The following is a 16445-nucleotide window of genomic DNA, read 5'->3' as shown; positions in this document are numbered from 1 at the left end:
TGTTCTTTTCGAATCTACATTGACTCAGAAGGGTCATTTTTTTCATTTAGAACAAAAATTTTGATTTTAAAATTTCGTGTTTTTTCTAACTTTGCAGGGTTATTTTTTAGAGTGTAACAATGTTCTACAAAGTTGTAAAACAGACAATTCCAAAAATTTTGATATATAGACATAAGGGATTTGCTCATAAACATCACGAGTTAACTTTTGTTACACCTTAGGACAAAGTTTCACGCAAATTGAAGAGGGGTCGGGGCAGCTGCTGTGTGAGTTGGCGGAGAATTACCCAAATATTAAGTTTCCTTTCTGATTTTGTTTATTTTGATGTTTATTTCTAAATACTCATGTTGATTAGTCAGTGTTTGGATATTTTCAATGTCAATAAGAAATTTAGATGATTATTTATTTTTTGCAAAATTTTCCAAATGAAAAATATTTAAAGATATTTTTGATTGCATAAATAAAAAAAAGGAATCTATTTTATATTTTTTGCTTTTTTTTCAAAAACCATTGAACATTAGAAACGTTTGGATTTCATTTGAACGTCATGTTTATCCGAAAAATGACAATCAACCAAACGTGAAAGAAAAAATATTTAAAAATGACGTTATTTCGTTCTATGAGCTGATTTTATTGTAAATTTATTGTTTTTTTTTAAATATTTTTGAACAAAAATCACATTTTTACAGTTTTATTCAAAAAACCTTCCCATCAATTGATTCTAAATCAACAATCAACAAAACAAAAACGAATAAATTCAAAAAAGTAAAAGGAACTTTAAAAATAAACAAAATATTACAAAATAATTTAAAAAATAGATGATAATTTTCAAATGAGTATGTTTGGGTTTCCAGACCTTTCTCGAATTTTTACCAAAAATAAATCACAAATTCCCATCCATTTCCAAATTTAAAAATTCGATTTTTTAGCACTTGTTTCGAAAAGTAATACTTTTCAAAACTGTTTTGTTTTTTCAAGGCGACCATATATTTTGAAAATGTGAGAACATTTTCAAAAGTGTTTTTTTTTTTCTTCAAAAATTGCAAATGCAAGAACTTTATGCGAAACTTAATTTTATCAGCACTCGTCGTCTTTTTACGACAAGGGTTGAAAAATCATCATTTTGAAACTTGTTAACTCATATATAGCAAGATGATATAAAAAAAACAAATGTAAACATGGTTAGTCCAATGCAAGTTTTTAAAGCTTTTGTCACTTTAGTTTTGCATTTATTAACAACCTAGAACCGTATATTTAAAAACACTTAAAAAATTTGGAAAACATATTTTCATTAATTTTTTAACATAACTTGAATAATTTATAGAGCATTTTTTGATAATTTGTATTATAAAAATTGGCTATTTGACTTTTTATCACTAAAAAAAATATTCTTAAAAAAGGTTTTTTTTTCAATTTCTTAATTGTTTTAATAGCCTAAAATGGCATCTTTTGCCGTAAAGTTTAGGATCGTGTCAAAATTGATACGGGGTACATGAGTTTTGAAACAAAATTTATTTTAGTAAGAAATGTGTAAACAATATTTCAAAATTTATTTTTAGATGCAGAATTTGACTTGCAATCGAAAATGACTTATTTAAGTAATTTAAAAAAATGTCTATGAAAAAGCAAACCCGACGAAAAATTTCCTGAAATGTTTAATATTTGAATTTTTTTGCTAAGCTGGTTATTGAGATACAGCCTCTTAAAGCTAAAATTTTGTAAAAATGTTTTAATGTCGAAATTTTAGCAGAAAATTTCACAAAGATTTTTTTTATCACTGAAAATCGAACCAATAACTTTCGAGAAATCTCAAGTTGAAAAAATAGAGCTAATTAGATGTCACTGGGAAAAAATATTTCTCACAAAATTTTAACGGTCTGTATCTTAGCAACCAGCAATCCAACCAGAAAATTAAAAAAACTACAGCAAAAAGTTCCACAAACGCTCCAGTTGAGCACCAGGGTTGCTAGGGTAAATGCGTACATTTGGCATGAAAACATAAAGAAAACAATATTTTGAATCTTGAAAGAAGGAATCTTTTCCGACATATTGGAGGTGAAATGGAAATATTTCGTCGGGGGCCAAGAGCAACTTTTTTTTACGATTTTTATTCTCGATGTTATAAGACAGGTAAAATGTTTCCAATGCCAAATTTACCAGATTTCTTACTTTCTTTGAAATTACTTAAACGCAAAGCTGATAGAACAAAGAAGACCGAATAAATATCTTTTTCTTGTTATATTTTTCAGCTAAATACAGCAACAAGCTGCCCAAACACAATTTCGAGTATTTTAAGCAATGCTAAATTAAAAATATTTCTTTAAACATCTATTTATTACCTTTACCAAAAAGGATTACAATTTTTTATATTAATCTTTTGCCATATTACAAATCCATTGATAAGAGCTTTGAGTGTATTTATTTTGTTTATTTATCATTTTGTCTATTGAGCAACAAAATAAACAGTTTAATTGTAAATTTTTGTTTTTAAAATTCCCCATATCTGGCACCACTGCCCCCTCGTTGCACCAGCTTGCACACAACTGTCCCGTTCCTGCGCATCCCCCTGCCTCAGCTTCCCCTTCCCGATTTCGGCGCGTGCCACGTGGGTGTCCCAATCGACGACATAACTCGGGCCTGCTGCTGTACGGATGGCCATGACCAGGCCGGGCCCGGTTCGAATCATCCCACCAACCACCCAAATACAAAAAAAGAAAGAAAAGAAAAAGCATCGCCATTGCAACGAACCGAATCCCAGGGAAAAACTACTTTCCATTGGGCAATATAGAGTGCAGCAAAAACAACAGCAGCAGCAGCAGAATCGCGGACAGAAACAGCATCCTCGTCACCGGGACCTGGACCGGGAACCAGGACATCGAGGGGAGACAAAAAAAACTTTTCATCATCTGCAAAAGCAGCAGGATTCAGGTTTTTTTTGCTCAATTCAGTTCAGGCTGGAGGTACATATCGCTTTGGTGTTGTTTTTTGGTCCACGAAATGTCGCCGGATGATGGCCGGCTGATGTGACGGTTGGACACTCAGTTCCTTCGTAGAAAACTGATTTTAAATTTATTTTAAAAGCAAAAAAATGTCAAGACAAAATTCAAAATTAGCTTGATATTCCAATTTTGAATATTTACGATTTAATTTAATAGGAAAATGAATCAATTTTGTTTTGTAATATTGATTTCAACAACTGAGTGTATGTGTGTACGCCCGGGACTGGTCCTTGATGCAGCAGTTCAGAGGACGAATAAATCCTTTCCATTTGATGTGATATTTTCGATCCCTTCGACGACGGAAAGAAAGGAAAGGGACGATTGGGAGGGGGGGGGCAGGATCCCTCCCAATTTTTGTCGAGTTCGTTATTGTGTGCGGAGCGCGAACCCCCCACCATTTGTATGTGTGTGTGACTCTGTGTGAGTGCAGGGAAAAAGTATTGAAATGAGTTCGATTTAACAAAAAAAATTGAAAATACTCGCAATACAAACGAGGGCCGACGCAACTTTGAGTTTGAAATGTGCGTTGCGTTGTCCAGAATTGGGAACGCGCGAATAGTTTTGTCTCGCTGTGTATCGATTGCGCCTCTGACAGTGACATCTAGTGGACGAAAGCGGAAAATGGGACCTCGTTTCCCCCTATGCAATGGTATGCAATCATTGCAAACGAGTTTTATTCGTTACAATTTTACCGCTGTGATTGAAATGAAGATGTTTTTCAAAAAATTCTTAACAAGGTCAAAAACAAGCGTCCGTCATATCCTACAGCAAAAGTTGCCACTTGTTGTCTATTAAAAAATGAAGAGAGTAAAATCAAAATCTTAAATAAAAAGTTTATAAAAAAGGTAAATATTTATAGCGTGATTTTTTTTAAATAGTCCTAATAATAACCTACAACTTTGCCGAGCACACCAAGTCAATCAGAAAATCCCTTCAGGAGATACAGATTTTGGAATGCCCCCAGATTTGAACAGAGCCTTGTTTTGAAATAATTGGTTTTCAAAATATCAAAGTATTGGCGAAAATAATTTTTCGCGATTTTTTTTTGTGGAACTGAACATCGGAATTTCACAAAAATGTTAAGCATTTTAAAGCGATCCAAAACATGCTAAATATGATTGTCAACGCAGGGAAATGAATTTCAAATTGTTGGGTTCAAATTGTTGAGTTCAAACATAAAAATTTGAAAAAAAAATTGCAGCGGCCTAAATATAAAAAATAAGTTTATTAAAGCCTCATTTCAAATTCCCGATTATTTCCGGACATTTCCAGAACCTCAATTATATGCGTTCCTCAACCTCACCCATGGGAAATCGTAAAAAAAATCAACGCAATTCTAAAACGAACAAATTGAACAAAACATTCCAAATATAAATCAAACTTTTGGCCGAAAACAAAGATGCACTTAAACCATCTTCTCTCTGCTTAAACCTTCCTTTCAGAAAGAAAACAACAAGTCTTGAAATTTCAAGGTTTATTAAATAATAACCAATTATATTACCAACATAAAAAAAAGGTTTTTTATAAAGGTATAACAACCCATTTTTGTTTGATTTTTGGCTGTTTTAAGAGAGTGTTAAAAAAACTTTAAACGCAAAAAATACAATTTGACATAATGGAATTAAAAAAAACTCTACATTCTAGAAAACAAAAAAGGATAGAAAAAAGTTAAAAATAATAAAATATTTTAATTTAATTCCTTATTAACTTTTCAAACAAAAAAACTCTCGAAACATGTTGAATAAAAATCTTCAAATATCTTGAAATTTCTGTTGAAGTATTTTATTTCAAGTTTCTTTTAATTTTTTAACTTGGATATTTTTAAGAAATTACGTAGTTTTTTCAAGCATTAAGTATATAAACGGCCATTTTTCTAATTTTTAAGAATCTATTTTTCTTCAACAACAATATTTTCAAAAAATTTAAATCAAGGCTAACATTTCAAACGGGCCAAACATTCAATATTACGCCCTTTTGAAATGTTAGTCTTGATTTAAAATTTTTGAAAAAAATGATTTCGAAAAGATCGGAAAATTTCACGAATGTTTTATATTTTAACATTGATAATCGGACAATCAGTTGCTGAGAAACTGACGTTAGAAAATGGTGGGTTGTTTGGGTGAGACTTAGACAACATCAATTTTCCTGTTTTTTAACCTTTGCATGGCAATACATCAGCAACTAAGGGTCGTATCAACAATGTTCAAAAAACCAAAAAATAGAGAACTCTCAGCTTTTCAAAAATATTTTTTTTAAAGATGGGCAAACATGGGCACCTATTAAAAAAAATAAAAAACTGCGAATATTAAAAAAAAATCATCTCAAAATGGATTTAACTTAAAAAAATAAAAAAAAATTAAAAAAAAACAAAAAAAAAATTTAAAAAAACTTGAAAACGGTGCACTTTATAAAAAATTCACTACAGTACTTTTTGATAGCAAATTTGATTTTACATCGAAAAATGAAGTTGAAAAATTTTTGCGACCAATATTTCGATTTTTTGAAAAAATCAGTATTGATTCAAAAATACATAACTCGGTCAAAGATCTTTTGCACAACCTGGAAATTTCTGAGAAGTTGGCATTTGATGTCCTCTAAACATATAAAAAAAATAAAAATAGTGTTTTTTTGCAAATCAAGTTTTAGTGATAAAGAGTTGAATAAAAAAATCACCAAATTTTTTTTATAGTGTATTATTTTTTCCAGTGTAGTCCGTATCTATACCTATAACTTTGCCGAAGACACCAAATCGATCAAAAAATTCCTTCAAAAGATACAGATTTTTGAATTTTCATACATCATTTTTGTATGGACAGCAGCCAAATTTGAATGGAAAATTATATGGACAAACTAATGATGCAAAATGGCTTCTTTGGGCATACCGAAGGCACCAAAAAAGTTTCAGCCGGATTAAAAAATACAAAAATTAAAATTGAAGAAAAAAGACCGATTTCGTAAACAATGGAGCACCCGCAGTCGAGCAGTTTTTGACAGTTCGCTCCATAAGAAATACATTGTATAAAAAAGCAAAAACTGCTCGAATGGTAGTGCTCCATTGCTCATGTATAGAACATGCAATTTTAAAGTGCACATTTGCGTGAAACTTTGTCCTAAGGAATAACTTTTGTCCATGATCACGAATCCGAGGTCCTTTTTTTATATCTCGTGACGGAGGGGCGTTACGACCCGAATTTTGGTGTCAAAGAAACTTTTATGTAAAATTGTACGCCCGTTTTGATGGCAAACTCAAATTTCCGAAAAAAAAACGTTTTTTTATGGAATTTTCTTGAAAAATCCTTTTTTGTATAAGGATTTAATAACGGTTTATGTTATCATACTAAAATTAGTTATTGGTCTGATATTGGTCGAACGCCAAAACAACTAGGGAATAACATTTTTTGTTATGAAAGAATAACTCCAACTGTTATTGGGATGATTGGATTAGTTGTTAAAATAACAAAAAAATAATAACAAAGATTTGTTCGTAGAATCACTAAAAATGTTATGAATCTGTTATTGCAATAACAATCCAATAACAAAAAAAATCATAACGATGAATAACAAATCTTGTTATAAATAACATAATATGTTATTGGCCTAGTATGTTCAAATATCAAAAAATGTTATTCCCAAGTTATTTCCGTCTGCTCGGGCAGAAGGGTAATTTTTTCATTCAGAACAAAATTTTTCATTTTAAAGTTTCGTGTTTTTTTTTTCTAACTTTGCAGAGTTATTTTTTAGAGTGTAACAATGTTCTACAAAGTTAAAGAGCAGACAATTAAAAAAATGATGTATAAATATTAGGAGTTTGCTTATAAACATCACAAGTTATCGCGATTTTACGAAAAAAAAAGTTTTGAAAAACTGGGTCATCGTCGAGGCCGTTCATGCCCAAGTAACATTTTAGGCTTCATCAAAGCTGTCACAACCGCTATAAAACCTATCAGCCAAAACCAACATTAAAACCACAGTTTCCCCAGAACCCCGGTAAACCTCTGTTAAAACCCAAAAGGACTTACGCAAAAGGTTGTCACGGCCTATTTCTAAAACCTACTCAAGGCTTTACAACTGAATCCTAACAACATCCTCAAAGCCTTGATAAAACCTTTGTTAAAACCTAATCAGGAGTAAAGGAAAAATGACATATCAAACTTCTTCAAACGTCTTATGCTAAATAGGTTTTATTTTGGCAAAAAATAAGTCTTTGTCTTGCCAAATGATTAAATGTAGATGGTTTGCAAAAATGGCGATGATAAATAAAAGATATTGGAGGTAATCAACATAATTTGAAAGCTAATTTTTCGCAATTGGTGGCTCAAACTCAGCTGCGGTTGAAATTTTATTGATAAATGTAGAGGATATAGAGCCGAAAAATCAACCGACTTTATAAAAAATCATTATTTGTAATCATAGTTTTTAATGTAAAAAAATATTTTATTGCATTTAAAAAAAAAGTTCATATTATTTATAAACATGTATCGCTACATTAACTAAACCGGAAATTCATCATAAATGAGTGTTTTCGTCAAATTTAAATCAAATTTCTCAGTTCTCTATTTTTTTCAACCAAGATGGCAGCCAATCAAATTCAATCAGAACACGCGTTTAGCGCCATATTTATGCACTGCTAATTGGCCGCGGTAAAAGCTTTCTCAGGAGCTAGTGGTTTTAATAAAGCTTTTTGCATGCCTAATGGCACTTGACAGCTAAAACACGCTTGGTTTTAAAGAAGCATGCAACAAAACCGTTTGGCATGACATTGCCATTGGATTTTCAAGACTCTTTTAAAACTTTCATAAAACTTTATTGTAAAACCCTGTTAGAACCTATTGATTAGCTCTTGCTAATGGTTGCGGCAAATGCCAAAAATGAAACTATTAAGCAATCGAGATGCTACCATAAAACCTTAATAAAACTAGGTGTTGGCTAGTTGGTTTAAAAATGTTACTTGGGTGGTCACCGCGACAGACACGGACGACGAAACAAAGAGAAACGCAAAAAATAACTTTTTCAACACTTTTTTCGTAAAATCGCGATAATTGGTGATGGTTAGAAGCAAGCCCCTAATGTAAACACATCGAATTTTTTTTAAAATTGTCTGCTCTACAACTTTGTAGAACATTGTTACACTCTAAAAATAACCCTGCAAAGTTAGAAAAAAACACGAAATTTTAAAATGAAAAATTTTGTTCTGAATGAAAAAATTTACCTTCTGGGTTAATGTAGATTCAAAAAGTACATTAAACTTCCCTTAAAATGACAAGTTCAAAAAAATTACAGTTAAGTAACGGAAAATGGCAGAGTTTTTAAAGCTTTTTAAGTATTTTTTTCGATGAAAAATAAGTTTATTACGCCTTCAAATTGGGCGTACAATTTTACATAAAAGTCCCTTTGACACCAAATTTCTATCTCATCACCGTTTCAGGCTGCAAATTATTGAAAAACATGACTTTTATCGTATCAAAGGGGTCGTACCACCCCTCCGTCACGAGATATCAAAAAACGTTTCGAAAAATAAATAATTTAAATTTGTAATTTGAGAAGACTGCTCAGTTGAAATATAAATTTTCCAATATTTTTTTTGTATTTCTAGGCAAGATTTCGAATGATTGTGAAGTTGACTGAATACTAATATAATTGTGATTGATTGTTACAAAAATCACCCCCACACACTCCAAACTTTTACCGGAATCATTCGTGCAGCGAAGGTCCAATCCGTGTTATTTTTTTGTTCCAAAACCCTTTCCCCACCCCTTCCACGATGACCGCTACTGCTGGTCACTTCCCCCCACCCCCATCCTCGATCAACCTTCCATCATGTCCCCCTCCCCACCACATCGCATCATCGCAGGTCCTCTCGTCATCCTATGTGTGTGAGTGTGTGTTTGTCCTTGTCACGAGGCCGGATCCCGTCGCTTTGACGATTTCCAATTTTTTTTCCGCTGCGAACCCACCCTCTTGCACCGTGTCCATCGCTAGGACCCGTATTTCGGCCATTTTGGACTTGGGGGGGGGGGGGGGGGGGGGGTGCTGATCGGGTGCACCGCGGCCAGAAAAAATATAACCAAACACTCGAACACACACACACACGCTTCGGTGCATGCAAATTGGGTACCTTTCCGGGACATAGACAAATGGATGTTTAAGTTTATGGTTTTGAGTAACTCACTAGCGTCACCTAGCGGATGGTTTTGGAAGCTTATATCTGCCAAAACAACTCGTTCAAAGAATTTTGTCAAATACGTCTAATTTTAAGTAAAATATTTTTACATTTTTTTTTTTTTTAGATTAAAACAAAAATCAAAAAATATGAGAAAAATTAACGTCCAACTATCTATTTCCGTACACGTGAAGCTGAGTGGGAGGCTTCTGCTGCTGCTGTTTTAATAAAAATTCTATCAGGAGGGGTCCATCCCCACAGCCGACAGTAGCTCACTGCAAGGGGGACGGCAGGGGTTAGAGAAGCGGAGTCGCGAACTGGACCATTTGAGGAAGAAGAAACGGGTAGGATTTCGCGGAGGGCCGGGGCATTGATGGAAAAACGAAAACGGCTCTGGGTGATGGCGGGGTCGCGAGCGACCTGCACAAAATTGATTGGGTTCTGGAATTTTTGGTGAATTGTACAGGCCGGAGTGGCATGGCGGCCAGCCGGAGATTTGTAAGCGATCGAATCACGATGATGATGGAGGAAGTTTTGATAGCAGGTTGGGAATATATTTGACGATGTTGGTGTTTGAAATTTTAGAAAAATATGTATTTTAAAGAATTTAAGCACTTGTTCCTTTTATTTTTTTCAATGATTTGAAATGGATTATTAAAGCTAAGTTTTATCATGTTTTGATAAACCCTCTAACGCCCATGGTGACTCTAGAGCACCACTAATTTTTGTCTTCAAAATTAAATTTCTCTTCAACCATGCACTTTTTCAAACTGGTTCAACCTACATTAGTTTATGTAGAATTTTTTTTATATAGCCACTGAAATTTCATCCAATTTGGTCGATCCAGATACGAGTAATGTAGAAAAACAAAAAAATCTCGATTTTTCTCTGAGCGAGAAGGGGTTAACAATGCCAATAAACCAAAAGGGTGGAACAAAATCAGCAACACTTTTTTATGTCTGGAGTTTTTTTTTTTTTTAAAGTTCCAATAAACCAAATATCCAGTTTTTGCTTTTTGGGTGTTTTTAATACCCCTGACTCAAGGCGGTTTCAAAAACACCCAAAAAGCAAAAACTGGAAATTTGTTTTATTGGACCTTTTAAAAAAAAACTCCAGATGTCTTCTTGTGAGCAGTTCTCTCAGATTTCGGTCATTGGATGTTTTTTTTTTGAATTTTTTAATCCGACTTAAACTTTTTTGGTGCCTTCGGTATGCCCAAATCAGCCATTTTGCATCATTAATTTATCCATGTAATTTTCCTTACAAATACAAAAATGATGTATGAAAATTCAAAAATCTGTATCTATTGAAGGAATTTTTTGATCGATTTGGTGTCTTCAGCAAAGTTGTAGGTATGGATACGGACTACACTAGAAAAAAATTGATACACGATAAAAAAATTGTGATTTTTTATTTAACTTTTTGTCACTAAAACTTGATTTGCGAAAAAACACTGTCTATAATTTTTTATTACTTTCTGATATGTTTTAGGGAACATGCCAACTTTTCAAAAATTTCCAGAACATGCAAAAAATCTTTGACCAAGTTATGAATTTTTGAATCAACACTGATTTTTTCAAAAAATCGAAATATTGGTCGCCTAAAATTTCAAAATTAAATCAAATTTGCAATCAAAAAGTACTCTAGTGAAATTTTGATAAAGTACACCGTTTTCAAGTTAAATCAAGCCTGCCAAACGTCCAGCCCGCGGGCCGGATCCGGCCCGTGAAACCATTTCATCCGGCCCACGACGACTTTTTAAAATATTTCTATGGCTGTTCATGAAGTATTAAATAAATAAAATTATTGTCTGAATAAAAAAAATAAGCTTGAGATCAAATTTTAACATATTATAAGAACATTCTTTATGTTTGAATTTAGTTCTTATAATTTTTATATTGATATTTTTTAACAGAAAAATTGTGCAGGAAAACAAAATAATCCATTTCGTAAAATTGTGAAATTATCGAAAAATCTTGGATTGTTGTCTTCAAATTTACAAAAGGAGACTACACGGAGAAAAAAGAGTTCCCAAAATAGTGAACACCCGTTCATGAAATTGGGAACCACGAACAAAGTGTTCAAATGCCATGGTACAATTTTCAAAAACGTACCATGGAATTTGAACACTTTGTTCGTGGTTCCCAATTTCATGAACGGGTGTTCACTATTTTGGGAACTCTTTTTTCTCCGTGTAAATGTTATTTCTTTAAGTTTTTTTTTAAAGCATAAAAATCAAATTTTTCATACTGAAAATAGATCGCTGGAAATATTTTTAAAATATTGCAAAATGTATCAAAAACTTCAACATTACAACGATCATTGAAATTTGAATGTTTTTTTTTTATATAAAAAAAATCAAGGCATTTAATTGCAATCGTCAAAAACAATATCTTTACAATTTTAAACAAGCAAAAATTAAAATAAGTCAAATAAACACAGGGCCAAAAGGTTGGGCACCCCTGAGTTAAATCCATTTTTAGGTGACTTTTTTGAAAATAGTCGCAGTTTTAATTTTTTTAATGAGTGCACATGTTTGCCCACTTCTAAAACAAATATTTTTGAGAAGCTGAAAAAATTCTCTATATTTTGCTTTTTCAAACTTTGTTGATACGACCCTTAGTTGCTGAAATATTTCCATGCAAAGGTTTAAAAACATAAAAATTGATGTTTTCTAAGTCTTACCCAAACAACCCACCATTTTCTAATGTCGATATCTCAGCAGCTAATGGTCCGATTTTCAATGTTAAAATATGAAAAATTCGTGAAATTTTCCGATCTTTTTGAAAAAAAATAAAAAAACAAGACTAAAATTTTAAAAGGGCAAAACATTCAATATTACGCCTTTTTAAAATGTCAGTCTTGGCTTTAAAAAAATCAAAAAGATCGGAAAATTTCACGAATGTTTTATTTTTTAACATTGATAATCGGACCATTAGTTGCTGAGATATCGACATTAGAAAATGGTGGGTTGTTTGGGTGAGGCTTAGAAAACATCATTTTTTATGTTTTTAAAACTTTGCATGGACATATTTCAGCAACTAAGGATCGTATCAACAATGCACAGTGGTCCAGATTGCAAAATTAAGTGGAAAATGGATTTTCCGAAAAATGGTTAAGTTTTGGAGCTTTGGTGTCTTCAGAAGAGTTGTTGCATATGGAAAGGGGCAACTTTTGGTTTGGTGGAAAATTAGGGTGCACGATTAGGGTGATTTTGGAAATCTAACTTTACAGGAATATTTTTGGGAATTTTTTCGTCTTCTAGAAAGTTGACGGGCTTGCCAATCCAAGCAACTTTGCCCAAGACACCAAAATTTTATCTCGTAATCTACGCCTTCTACGACAAAATATATAGAAAGCATCTGAGCAAACCTTCAAAAATCAGTTTTTTTTAACGTGGCAATTCAGGGTTAAGTTTTAGAGAAAAAGTGGTATTCGGAGTACTTTTAGAGCTCTAAAAACAAACATTTTTATAATCTGACAAGTCAATTTGGACTTAAGGGTCAAAAGTTACAGCGATTTTAAGATAAAAAAGATGCAAATTTAAAACTTAAATATCTCGAAAAGGCGCAAGCCAAATTTTAAGCACTAGGCTGCATTTGAAAGAAGAAATCCAGCACTACAAACGCTGAAAAAATCTCAGGGGTGTTTTTCTTTAAACTCGAGATATCTTCATTTGAAAAAGTCTAATTTTCAAGGGAAAACCTTATGGGACCACCCTAACGAATTTCGAAAATTGTCCAAATATATGTTTTTCCATGTAATTTTGCTCGCTGAATCTGAATCTGCCCTCAGAATTGACCCAAAGTGTCGAAAAATCGATTTTTGGTCATATTTTGGGTTTCCATGTAAAATTATCTTTTAAACCCAAAATATGACCAAAAATCGATTTTTGTCGAACAAAATCGAATGTTTGTTTTTTAGAGCTCTAAAAGTGCTCCGAATACCACTTTTCTCTAAAACTTAACCCTGAATTGCCACGTTAAAAAAACTGATTTTTGAAGGTTTGCTCAGATGCTTTCTATATATTTTGTCGTAGAAGGCGTAGATTACGAGATAAAATTTTGGTGTCTTGGACAAAGTTGCTTGGATTGGCAAGCCCGTCAACTTTCTAGAAGACGAAAAAAATCCCAAAAATATTCCTGTAAAGTTAGATTTCCAAAATCACCCTAATCGTGAACCACCCTAATTTTCAACCAAACCAAAAGTTGCCCCTTTCCATATGCAACAACTTTTCTGAAGACACCAAAGCTCCAAAACTTAACCATTTTTCGGAAAATCCATTTTCCACTTAATTTTGCGATCTGGACCACTGTGCAATGTTCAAAAAAGCAAAGTATAGAGAATTTTCTCAGCTTTTCAAAAATATTTGTTTCAAAATTGGGCAAACATGTGCACTAATTAAAAAAAAATAAAAACTGCGACTTTTTTCAAAAAAGTTACTTAACCCTCTAACGCCCAGAGCTGTTTGCTTATCGTAAAAATAGTAAATGGCTTAATTTTGGTACAATAATGCAGGAAATACTTTACTTTGACCCACAAACATCGAATTGGGGCAAAAAAGTAGAATTTGAAGTGGTGCACCAGAGCACCATCAGGAAGATGAGCAACTTTTTTTAAACCACAAAATCTCGTTTTCTTCAAATCTATTGGTTCATTTGTTTGAAAACGCTACGAAATGTGTTAAAAACTACTTATTCTTTGCTGTTAGACCATATTTCTGAAGTATTAATTAGAAATTCTTAAATCTCTGCATTTTCAGGTTTCTTTGATTGGCTCATTCAAAACCCACAAACAACCATTTTCATGAAAAATGAGGAAAATAATAAAATTATCGGTCTAATAACAATGTTTTGTCTTGTTTATGAATAGTCAAAACGTTTATAAACTTTTGTTTTGATAAAAATAAGCTTTTTCTGTAATTTAGAAAAAAGAGCTCCTGAATATTTAGTTGCTCATATGCCTAGGTGGTGCTCTGGTGCACCAAATGAAAAAGGTTGAAAAACACTTAAAACCTGTCCAAACTCACAATGTTATTCACAGGGGTTCTTGTCCAAGGTTCAAATGATAGCAAAACATTTTTTGTTTCATAAAATTTTGTGTTTGGTATTTTTTACGGGCTTTCGAAAACAGGTCTTATTTATTTCCCTAAAATTGGCCCATTTTTGTTTACATTTCACACTGTAACTTTGCTTGTTTGCTTGTGCTTAACCAAATTTGATGAAATTTGGGGAGATGTTAGTATACATTCTACATGAACACCTGCAACTTAAAGCATCATGAAAAGTTGTGTCAGTTCCGAGATATTTGAGTTCAAAGTTTTGGTGCTCTGGAGTAACCATGGGCGTGAGAGGGTTAAGAATCCCGGGAAATTTGTTCCGAAAAATCCCGGGAGAGACGCACTAGACAGCTCGAGAGCTAAAACATTTAAATTTGATTATTTCTGTGAAACGTTTGTTTCCCCACATGATATTAATTGCCGTCAAGATAAGTATATTACTTTTCGACACAAGTGCTGAAAACTTGACGTTTTTAGCCCTAAAAGGGGTGCTACTTTTTTACTGTTTCCTCGATATCTGGGCTGTACCTCACTTGAAAAGCAGATTCATGTCAAAAGCCAAAACCAAGCCAAAAGGGATCAACCTTTTATAAAATTATTTATTATGGAAATATGTTTCGTTTCCGTTCCGCCCAGTTAGCGTACAATTCCTTTAGTTTTCGAACAACAATATTTGAAAAAAAAAAAAAAACAAGATAAGCCTGATTTTCAAATGTCCTAAAAATTCAATTATTGTAACCATTCTGATTTTTCATTATATTATCACAGTGATTTTTTTGTAAGGAAAGAGTTGATTTAAGTTTTTTTTATTTAAAAATGAGAAATGCAAGACGACTCACAGTTTAAAGCATTTTTTTTTTTTTTTTTTTTTTGGGAGGGTGGTCCAGCCGCACATCGTTGATGTTGAAACCTCTAAACTGGGCCCTCGTCCTGTCACGTCCGTCAGTAGTCTTGTCGTGCATTACAACTAGAATCAGATCTGCCAATGAATTAGTACACTTCGACCAAATAAACACTGACGCTGTATGGATCTGACTCTAGAATAAATGCACAGTTGAGTGTTATTCATAAGTCCAAAATGTTCAATTATTCATTAAAGTCCAAATATTCATTTGCTAACTATTTTGGATTGAAAATATAAACTTTAATCTAAAGTCCTCTAAACTTAATGTTCAAAAGTAAACGTTCCTTTAACTGTTGTAGTACTACTTCTATCAAAAACAATAAAAAATTATGAACTGATATACAAATAGGATAGAAATCGCGATTTGAAAAAGAGATGACCATTTACGTCAAAAGATCCGTAGTTCCTCGATTCGCAACAATGGTCGATACAACCATAATCCGAAAACCGTTAGTTCAACAGATCAACGAATTTTGTCCGATATCATTACATTATTGATTGATCGAGACTCTATGGACAATTTGACATAAAAGAATGCCTAGCATTCTACATCAATCAAAGTTTATTGACAGCATTACTCCTACTTAACAATTGCAACTAACTTTGACATCAAATAGATTTGGAAAGGATACAGATTTATTTTAAATGCTAATGCTAAGCAACAACACAATTATACTATCCTGAAGTCCCAACCTAAAACCCACATTGTGATAGTGAAAAAGTCACAGAAGCAGCGGTGTCTTGTGCAATTGTGATATTTTCACTATCGGAGAACTACCTAGTTCACGAAGACAGCTTATCGGTCAACGCTTAAGCCCTGGGGCTGCGGCAAAGCGAGTTCTCGTAGCATGAAGTGGTGTCCATAGTGCTTATAAAAAAGTATGTATACCCAAATTTTAACTAATGCACTAGGATCAAATCATGCCCCTTGACTTTACAAGGCCCAGGGACTCACAGTTTAAAGCATTTTCAACTAAAAAAATCTTATTTAAAAAAATTCAAATATTTTGAAACGTAAAAAAATACATCTAGCTGAAATCTCGCCAAAATGCTTATTTAACAAGCCAATCTCGTGCACCCATATTTTAACCTGCTCCCATCCCCGCAAAACCATAATGTTCCACCCGAATTATTACTCTCCAGACCAGAGATTCCATCAAAAACAACCCCCGTTTCACGTGCTTCACAATTTACGCAATTTCTCATCTCAAAAGCAAACCAAATCCAGCAAAAAAAAGTAGAATTATCCTTCTGCAAGTCCTCTTTTTTTCTTCGTCATTGCTGCCACAATGTGCAACTCCACGCACTACGCAACGCAATTCA

General features: G+C 32.9%; 1 protein-coding gene across 1 annotated transcript in view; it reads right to left on the bottom strand.

The window, feature by feature from the left end:
• LOC6031402 (neuroguidin) overlaps nt 1-16445 on the bottom strand; it is a 75189-nt gene that overhangs the window by 57751 nt on the left and 993 nt on the right. The gene's annotated exons all lie outside the window — the stretch shown is intronic.

The sequence above is a fragment of the Culex quinquefasciatus genome, chromosome 2, assembly GCF_015732765.1.
Source record: "Culex quinquefasciatus strain JHB chromosome 2, VPISU_Cqui_1.0_pri_paternal, whole genome shotgun sequence".
In the NCBI taxonomy this organism is placed as follows: Eukaryota; Metazoa; Arthropoda; class Insecta; order Diptera; family Culicidae; genus Culex; species Culex quinquefasciatus.
The sequence above is the reverse complement of the archived record's forward strand: the minus strand, read 5'-3'. Positions and strand labels throughout refer to the sequence as shown.